Source organism: Egretta garzetta, unplaced genomic scaffold, assembly GCF_000687185.1.
Source record: "Egretta garzetta isolate BGI_Z169 unplaced genomic scaffold, ASM68718v1 scaffold27, whole genome shotgun sequence".
NCBI lineage: Eukaryota > Metazoa > Chordata > Aves > Pelecaniformes > Ardeidae > Egretta > Egretta garzetta.
This window is the reverse complement of record NW_009260400.1, coordinates 2,401,899-2,411,339: the sequence shown is the minus strand read 5'-3', so window position 1 is coordinate 2,411,339 and position 9,441 is coordinate 2,401,899. Positions and strand designations below refer to the sequence as shown.

The window sequence follows — 9,441 nt, the reverse complement described above, 5'->3', positions numbered from 1 at the left end:
AGCAAGCAAACCGAGAAACGTTCAGGCACATGCTGAAGGGATGGCAAACGCTGTCGCTTGCTCAGGTCAGGGCTGAAATCAAGCCATGTAAGTCGTGGCTTGGTCCAGCCGGTGTCTTTTAATCCCCAGGAGGCTGTGGCTGCACCAGCGGGCTTGAGTGAGGGTGGTGAAATGCCACGACAAGACGGATGAGTGCTACACAGAAGAGTAGACAGCAGGGTTTGTTTTGAAAGAAAAAAAGCTTAATTTATTGGGGTCTTTGCATAAGGCAGCACATGGATGGATCAAATCTCTGGAACAGGATGGTTGGTTACTGCCAAGTTGCAAAGGCCCTTAGAATCACAGAACTATTAAGATTGGAAAAGACCTCTAAGATCATCAAGTTCAACCATCAACCCAACGCCACCATGCCTACTAAACCATGTCCCAAAGTGCCACGTCCACACGTTTTTTGGGATGGTGACTCCACCACCTCTCTGAGCAGCCCATTCCAATGTTGACCACTCTTTCAGTACAGAAATTTTTCCTAATATCCAAGTAAAACCTCCCCTGGCACAACTTGAGGCTGTTTCCTCTTGTCCTATCACTTGTTACTTGGGAGAAGAGAACAACACCCACCTCGCTACCCTCTCCTTTCGGGGAGTTGTAGAGAGCGATAATGAGCATCTCCAGCTGGAGCAGGTGAGATTCCCCAAGCTTACCCCACCTGGTCCTGCATGATCACCTGCCTGATCTTGTTATTAATTATCTTAAACTACCTACAAAGGGCTGGGGTTTGCAGGGACTGGCTGTTCTTTCCCCTCAGTTAGAGGATGCTTGGTTGCAGGTGGGACAGATGGACATGTGGTGCTTGGGCAGAGTATGGGGAGTGGGTGCCAGGCCTGGTGGGGAGGGTTGAGGCTGGGGGTGCAGAGACAGAGCAGAGAGATGTCAGCTCCTGGCATTTATGGTGACAGTGGGGGGTACCAGGGGACTTCAGGGCCATGTGTGGGCTGGGGAAGGGAGAGAGAAGCTGCTTCCCATGCCCTTCCCCTCTCCCTGGCAGCCCAGAGCAGGCTGAGGGCAAGCGGGGTGACCATGCAGAGCCAGCAAATGGGAGGCTGCAGCACAGGCAAGAGGTGCCATCCATTTGTCCATCTGTCTATCTGTCCATCACCAGGGCAAGCTGTTCCCTTCCCAGTCGAGGAAGGCTCCAGAGGCGTCCTGCAAGAGGCTGGCCAGCACAGTCAGGATGCCCTACATGCTGTGCTCCACTGTCAGGGGTGCCTGCAGAAGGGGACAGAAAGCAGCCAGGCTTGGGCAGACTGGAGGGTGCACAGCCTGGGGAGCAGCACCCAGGGTGCTCATGGGGGCATTTTTCCTTACTGCTACCCCCCCCGCTCTCTGTGCTGGGTGGGGAGCACAGGGCTGGCCATCCTGTGTGCTTGGCAGGTTGCAGCTTGCTGCCTGCTCCCTGCCTGCTCTGCCCCAGGTCCTGGCAGCCTGGCATCACACAACATCCCCTGCCCTCCCTGAGAGATGGGGGTACAGGAGGGATCCTGCTGACCATCCCCTGCATAGCCCAGTACCTTCTCCGTCCCCATGTTGGTCTTCACCCAGCCAGGATGGATGGCCATGCACAAGATGCCCTGGTCTCTGAGCCATGCACCTTGTCACCATGTTCTGGGCAGCCTAGAAGAGGCACTGCTGTGCCAGCATGACTCAGGGCGCAGGTGGGCAGGAGGGAGCACATTTCTAAGCCAGAAAATGGCTGTGGAAGTGGGAAATGGGACTTTGCCCTGGGGTAAAGCATCAGCACAACCTGCCTGAAAGGCTCAGTCCTGGGTGCTGCTGGTCTCGGTCTCTGTGCTTATGCTTGGGAGAACCAGGCAGGGTGGCCTGGGGCAGGTGGATGTCCCCCATGGGCTCCCCTCCACAGGCACGGTGCACAGCAGAGCATCCCCAGCACCTCCCCTGGCACCTTACCTTGCTGGCACGGTATGGGTACATGGGGGCCTCCAGCACCCCAAGACACAGTCCGATGGAGCCCAGTTCGGTGGAGAAGTTTATGACCACGGCCCTGCTGCAGCTCAGCCCCTCCTTCCCCGTGCACTTTGCCACCTTCTCCAGGAGCAACAGAAATTCCTGATGCAAAGACAGCAGGCGCTCTGTTAATACCTGACAAGCCCTGAGCTTGAGGACCACCCTGGAGGTCTCTGTCACAGACTGTGGACGAGCAGCTGGACAGACACACCCAGCAGAAGGGCAGGGGATGGGGAGGACACCCCAAGGACCGGCCAGGCTCCAGCCTTTCCCTTCCCCAGGGAACGAGCCAACCTGGGCAGGCAGGAGCTCTGGCTGGGGAGGAGCAAAGCATGGGTGAGGCTGAGCTGCCTCTCAGCCTCCCTGCTCCTCTGGGTGGGCAGAGGAGACCTGTTGTCCTGGTCTTTCCCCCATCATCTGCCTCATTTGAGAAACTGAGAAGCCACCCGGCTGAGGACACCTTTAACCTGAGGAACATCTCCCCAAGCAGGAGAAACCCAAGAAGTCCACACGTACCTTGGCCACCTAGAGTGGCCCTACCACGTTGGTGGCGAATGCAGAGAGCATCTCCTGCAAATCCAGGGAGCACAGTGTGGCGTGTGAGCTGACGCCCACGTTGTTGATGAGCAGGTTCAAGCCGTGGTCCTTCAGATGAGACCCCACAGCCTGTACGGCCCCTCAGATGCTGGGCAAGTTCACCATGTCTGCCAAGGCAAAAAGCAATGGGGAGGAGAGCTTCAGCGTCCACTGGAAAGTGTGCTGTGGCTGGAATGGCTCTCCTTAAACCAGCATTATCCAAAAAGAAAGGACCAGGTGTGCTTAAATTGATCTTCCACAGCACAACTTCCCATGGCTTTACAGCCGTTTGTATGCAAAAATCCTTAGAATAGAATCATAGAATGTTTTGGGTTGGAAGGGACCACTAGAGGTCATCGAGTCCACCCCCCCTGCAGTCAGCAGGGACACCGCCAACTAGATCAGGTTGCTCAGAGCCCCATCCAACCTGGCCTTGAATGTTTCCAGGGATGGGGCCTCCACTACCTCTCTGGCCAACCTGTTCCAGTGGTTTACCACCCTCATTGTAAAGAATTTTTTCCTTATATCTAGCCTAAACCTACCCCGATTTAGTTTAAAACCATTACCCCTTGTCCTAACGCAGCTGGCCCTACTAAAAAGGTTTTCCCCCTCTTTCCTATAGGCCCCCTTTAGGTACTGAAAGGCCGCAATCAGGTCTCCCCGCAGCCTTCTTTTCTCTAGACTGAACAAGCCCAACTCTCTCAGCCTGTCCTCATAGGAGAGGTGCTCCAGCCCTCGGATCATTTTAGTAGCCCTCTTCTGGACCCGCTCCAACACTTCCATGTCCTTCTTGTGCTGAGGGCTCCAGAGCTGGACGCAGTACTCTAGGTGAGGTCTCACCAGAGCTGAGTAGAGGGGCAGAATTACCTCCCTCGACCTGCTGGCCACGCTCCTCCTGATGCAGCCCAGAGTACGGTTGGCCTTCTGGGCTGCCAGGGCACATTGCCGGCTCATGTCCAGCTTTTTATCCACCAGCACCCCCAAGTCCCTCTCGGCAGGGCTGCTCTCAATCCTTTCTCCCCCCAGGCTGTATTGATACTGGGGGTTACCCCATCCCAGGTGCAGGACCTTGCACTTGGCCTTGTTGAACCTCATGAGGTTCACACAGGCCCACCTCTCCAGCCTGTCCAGGTCCCTCTGGATGACATCCCGGCCTTCTGGTGTGTCAACCGCACCACTCAGCTTGGTGTCATCTGCAAACTTGCTGAGGGTGCACTCTATCTCACTGTCCAAGTCATTGATGAAGATGTTGAACAGCACCGGTCCTAGTACGGACCCCTGAGGGACACCACTTGTCACCGGTCTCCATCCGGACATTGTGCCGTTGACCACTACCCTCTGGACACGACCATCCAGCCAGTTCCTTATCCACCGAACAGTCCACCCATCAAATCCATAGCTTTCCAATTTAGAGAGAAGGATGTTGTGGGGGACCGTGTCAAAGGCCTTCTGTTGCTCTTTTCTTTTTCTGGTGTTTAGATTTTGGTGTTTTGCTTCCCATTGTTAACAATGAGGGTTTGGAGCCGATGGATGAGCTGAGTATGAGTGAGAAAAGATTTCGGATATAACCTGCAGTATTTGGAGGTTTGGAGTCTGAACCTCCCCATCTCTACAGATGCTCCAGCCAGGCTGTGGGGACAAACCCTCTCAAGCAACCAGAAACAACTGAATTCCCTGAAATTCTGCTGCCAGAGGTAAGCATTTCCAGTGCCTTTTTTGTCACTTAAATACTGGTATCTCTTTGAAAACCTGACGTGCTTTAATTGCAGGATTTTTTTTTTTTTTTTGCTAAAGCGATAGAGGAGTGATATTTTTTAACTTTATGTTCAGCTTTTCAGTTTGCTGTTAGGATGTGCATCCCTACCAGCTGCTCGCCCCACCAAAGTGGCCATCGTTGATTTATCTAAACACCTTCAGGATCTGAAATGGGACAGTTAGGCCAACATTAATGTCTATATATTGCCTTTTAATAACCCAAGTACACCATCAAGCCCTTAAAAACCATGACTATTCATGAGTACGAGCATGCTGGAGGGTGCTTTTGCTCCCCCACGCATGTTTCCGCACACGTTTTGTGCAGGGGTGTTGATCTGATGAGCCTCGCTAGTTAATTTGGCAGAGCTAGATTTCCTTTTTTTTTTTTTTTTTGCAACGCTTTGGCCTGCGAGCTCTTTTTCTGTCCTCACACTTAGACGAGACTGACTTAGCAAAGGTTTGCAAGGCTGGAGATTCCCTTCCTGGATATTTTGCACACTGATGTGCAGCAGAACCATCATTTTTCCTGGCTTTTTTAACTAGCCCAGTGGCTTTATGGTGGTAAGCGATTTGGCAAGCTCAAATAAGCAAATATTTGAGCGGCCCAGGACTTGCACCCCATGCAGCGCGGACCTTCGTAGAGGTGTCATGAAAATGTTTTGGGGAAATTTGATGAGATAATCTGCTGTGGGGCTGCCATATATGAGGGGATGGAGGCTTGGGATTAGAGAGGGCGCACATAGCCAGCTGCAGGACGTACCACAGGGTGCTTTTTTAGTGACTTTTCTTTGGATAATGACGGAACAGAGTTCAAGGCTCTGTGTGAGGGATCTGTCAATCACTTTGGTGAATTATTAATTGGATTAATTCAGTCGATTTGGTGAATTGCTCTGCTTGGACTAGCCCAGTCATTGCTCCAAGGGGCCAGGCATGGAGGACCAGCACATTTCTGGTGCTAGGCCAGCGACATTTGCTGAAGGAACAAACGCTTGCCTCCTTGGAAGAAATAAGACAATAAGGATGGGAAAGAAAGAAAGAGACAAGGAAAGGAAGTGAAAGGTTTTATGCATTTTGGAGTTAATTTCTAACTTTTCTTTCTGAAAAGTGCAATCTTGTTCCTGGTTCAAAGCTAACCTTTCCTTAAGATGCAGAAAGGCAGCCTGAAGCAGCTTCTCCTTTTTAAAAATACTTTGTTGCCATTGGATTTTCCACAGCTTTTTAGCTTATTTGGGGACTTTATTGATAGTCTGGGTTTGGGGTGTATGGTTTTTAGTAAAGGTTGTTTATTTAGTGGTCAGCCCCTTGAGATGTCCCAGTTTATGTCAGCCGTGCTTCAGAGAGCAAAATAAGCGTGCTCTTCCCATCACATATTGCTGGTTGGGCCTCACGGGTGATTTTAAAGATGCTCTTTTTTATCACAGAGAAGGTGTTCTACTTTAATAATCTATTTAATTGTCAGAGAGAGATTTGCTGCCTCTTTTTAGTAAAGCCTGACTTCAGGTATGCCCTCTTTGCTAAGAAATGCTAAAAATTTTCTTGAACTTTTCAAGTGATTTTTAACAAATAAATAGGTAGGTAAAAACCGATATGGGCTCTGCGTTGCCTTGATTCACTTTCCTTATTACTGGCTCTAAGGAAAGACTCAAACTTACTTAGAAGCTCTGGTTGCTTCCCACCTGACTTATAATAGTGATGGCAATTCTGGTGCAAGCCCTTCCTTAAAACACCTCTTTGGGGTTTGGGTGGGTTATTTACCAACTCTTCTTCAAAAAAAAGAGGCTGCTCTCTGCCTCCTCAAGGCCCAGCTGCAGGAAACCGTGTTCCTCAGCCTGGTGCTCCTTATCTCCCCGTGCTTTACCCCACGCTGTCCTCCTCAGCAAGCCCCCATCCCTGCCCAGCACCCTGGAAGCTTCCTGCCTGCAAATACTCCGATTTTGGCAATGCCAAGCACTGCTCTGGCCGCTCTACCTTTGCTCCCCCAAGTCCCTGTGCTGTCCAGGTTCATTTGCCACCTTCCCCTGCTGCCCCCCCAGTGCTGCTGACAAAGGCCACCAAATCTGGCCTGCCGCCATGGGAGCAGGGAAAGGACATCTCCCCAGTCCATCCTGCGGACATCCTGCTCCAGGCTTGAGCATCAACCTGGGATACCACCACCACCACAAGGCCAGATTTCCCATATGCATCCTTTTAGTCTATTTCTTTTCTCCCTTTTCACCAGCAGCAAAGGAAATGCCAACGGTGGCCACCTCCAAAGAGACCCCAACCCAACCCTCCTTCTTAGGAACCATCCAATAAGTTTGCTTGCTGTGCCTTGTCTCTTTGCATGTCCCAGCCCAAAACTTGGGGGCTGTATTTAGCATCTTTGGGAGCAGGTCATGCCTTTCCCTCAGCTGAGGTGTCCGGACCCACCTCTGCCTGCCTCCGAAGCTGGTTTGACTGCTTCCAGCCAGAGGACAGTTCTCCTTGGAGGGGGGAGCCTCCCCAGATGTGCGCGCATCCCTCCCTGCCTGGCAGGGCTGGAGCTGCCTAGCTGCCAGTGTTAAGGCAGGCTGCCCAACAAAGCTGCCCCCGCTCCCATCCCCAAAGTGAGTAGAGGGCTTGAAGCAATGCTGGGCACGAGGAGGGAGATTGCTCCGTACCTAGCTGGACCAGTTTGATGCTGGGCAGCTAATTCTCGCAGGACCTGGAAACAAAGTGATGGAGCAAGGGAGGAGGTTAGAAGTCACCAGTGGCACGGCCAGGTCTCTCACCCCTGCTCCCAGGCCACCCCAGCTGCAGCCGGGACAGGGTGGCTTTGCATTTGCTGGGGAAGGTGTACGGTGCTGTTCCCAGTGGATGGGGCATGGTGGCATCCCTGCGGCTGGCAGGAGAAGGGGTGCTGCTGGGGCTCAGGCACTGCCCCCCATCCTGGGTGATCCCAGGCATGGAGAAAGGGTTGGCTGACCATCAGCATGGCTGGGAGCAAGTGCTGGGGATGTGGGCACCACGTCTGCCCCTCCAGCCTCAATCCCACCCAGCTAGGTTGGGCACTGGTGTCACTGTAGGGCCAGAGGGTTGTGACACCCCACCGGAGCACCCAGCCAGAGCCTGATGTGGCAGAGAGCCAGCACAGATGCTGGGACCACAAATTCCCTTCACCCACCTGGCTCCAGACCATCCCCATGCCCTGTGCCCACACTGACCTTCCCTCTCGGGCCCTCAGGGCCTCGGCAAGTGGCAAAGATGTGCTGGGGGGCCGGGGGCTGGCGGCAAGCTGCCTCACAAGCTCCAGCCCGATGCCTTGGCTGGACTCTGTTACTAGGACGTTTTGAGCCAGTGCAGCCATCTCCACGGACTCGGTGCCGAGTGGTGACACCCAACAGGATTGTCGCCTGCATGAAGAGGAGCCAGGCACAGCCCAGGGTGTGGCTCCAGGCGACCATGGGGATGGGGACGGTGCCAGCACCAGCCCCGGCCCCTCGCCTGCCCTTGGCAGAGCCAGGGTCCTGGAATGGACCAAGGGCTCCCCACCATTTCGGTGCGTGGGGCTGCGTGTCTCCTGTATTATCCAGTTGCCCACTGCTTCGCTCCTCTAAAGCCCCAGCTCCCAGTGTCACTGTAACTGCAGGAGAAGGGTCACCTCTGCTACGAGCTTGGAAGAACGCTTGGAAACTACCACCAGGAAAACGGGTCCAAATCTGGCTGTGGACAGTGATGTCCCAGCAATCCAAAGCCCAGCCTGGGAAGCGCAGGGAGGGCATGTCCAACCTTGCAAGCTCAAGTTGTGCCAATGCTTTCACCCAGAGCACCCAGCAGCCAACAGAGGAGACCCTCAGCTCCCTACAGCCCTGGCCACCCAAGCTCATAGCCATCACCCTTCTCCTCTCTGGAGGACAATGCTGGATTCTTACCAGACCAGGAGGTGACTGCAAATCCAAAGCTCCTGCAGCCCAGACCAGCCTGGGGGCATGGATTTTTAGGAGGCAGAAGTGAGTAAGGTGCTAAAAGAAACAAAGAGCTGCCATGTAAAAAGCCCCACCTGAAAGGAAGACTTGGGGCAAGCTGAATTTAAGGTGGGAGAGGAAATAAGAAGAGGAAAGTAGCGGGGATGGGTCTGTCACCCTTTGGGTGTGCCCAAAGGGACACATCTGTGGCCCAGCCTTGCTCAGCCTGGGAGAGGGGACAGAGCTGACTATTCCCCGAGAATGTGAGTGGTTCCAGGTCTGGTAATCACCCCAGAAATACCTGAGCCAGCAGCTGGAAGATGGTGAAGGGGTTCCAAGTTTGGAAGATGTGCTTTCAGGTAACACAGAGCACAGAGAGGAGGACGCAGTGATGTTTCCTTCCATCTTGGTGGGTAGACTATGGCCCCACTGAAAGGCAAGCATGCTGGGCGTGGATTTGGATGGTGTTAGGCTCAGACCTGCTGTAGCAGGCGTTGCTGAAGATGTAATCACCTGCACAAGCAATTGTACTGCACAGACTTGCTGGTTCCTGCTGCTATCTGCAAGCAGCATCCGGAGCAGAGTTCCCATTAGGAACCAACAAGACTGGAGTTTCCTCTTTTCCTTCCAGGCTTCTTGGGAAGAAGAGAACAGACACAAGTGAAGAGGGCTACAGGACCAGGAATGGTCGCAATAGCTGCAGGCCAGCATCGAACTGGGGAAGGCAAGCAGCAAGGGACCTTTGGAAATGGCTAACTGACAGCAACCGAGGCCAAGGACAGCAGCACAGACACACTTGTGGCTCAGGAACCACAGCTTGGGGTCAGGAGGGATGCTCTGGGGATGATACGAGCCCAATCTACAAGACCTCAATGCTGTAAGAGGCACCTGGGGACCATTCAGGTTGGAGAGGACCTGGCAGGACTCTACTCTACTCCGTACCAGGAGGAGCAGGCTTGGCAATGACTGATGATCAGGTTGCCCAGGGCTTGAAGCAGACCTCAGAAGCCTCCAGGGACCCTCCAGTCTCCCTGGGTTCCCAATCCAATGCTTAACTGTCCTCACAGTGAAGTTTTTGTCAATGAGGCACCTCCCCTATGTACATGCTATGCCTCTTGGTCTTGGGCTGCATGGCCCCACCCTGTCAACTTCCCTATGGCATGAC

General features: G+C 53.5%; 1 pseudogene; it reads right to left on the bottom strand.

Moving 5' to 3' along the window:
* Positions 1-1,152: 1,152 nt before the first annotated feature.
* LOC118452751 lies at positions 1,153-9,408 on the bottom strand (annotated as a pseudogene).
* Positions 9,409-9,441: the final 33 nt, after the last annotated feature.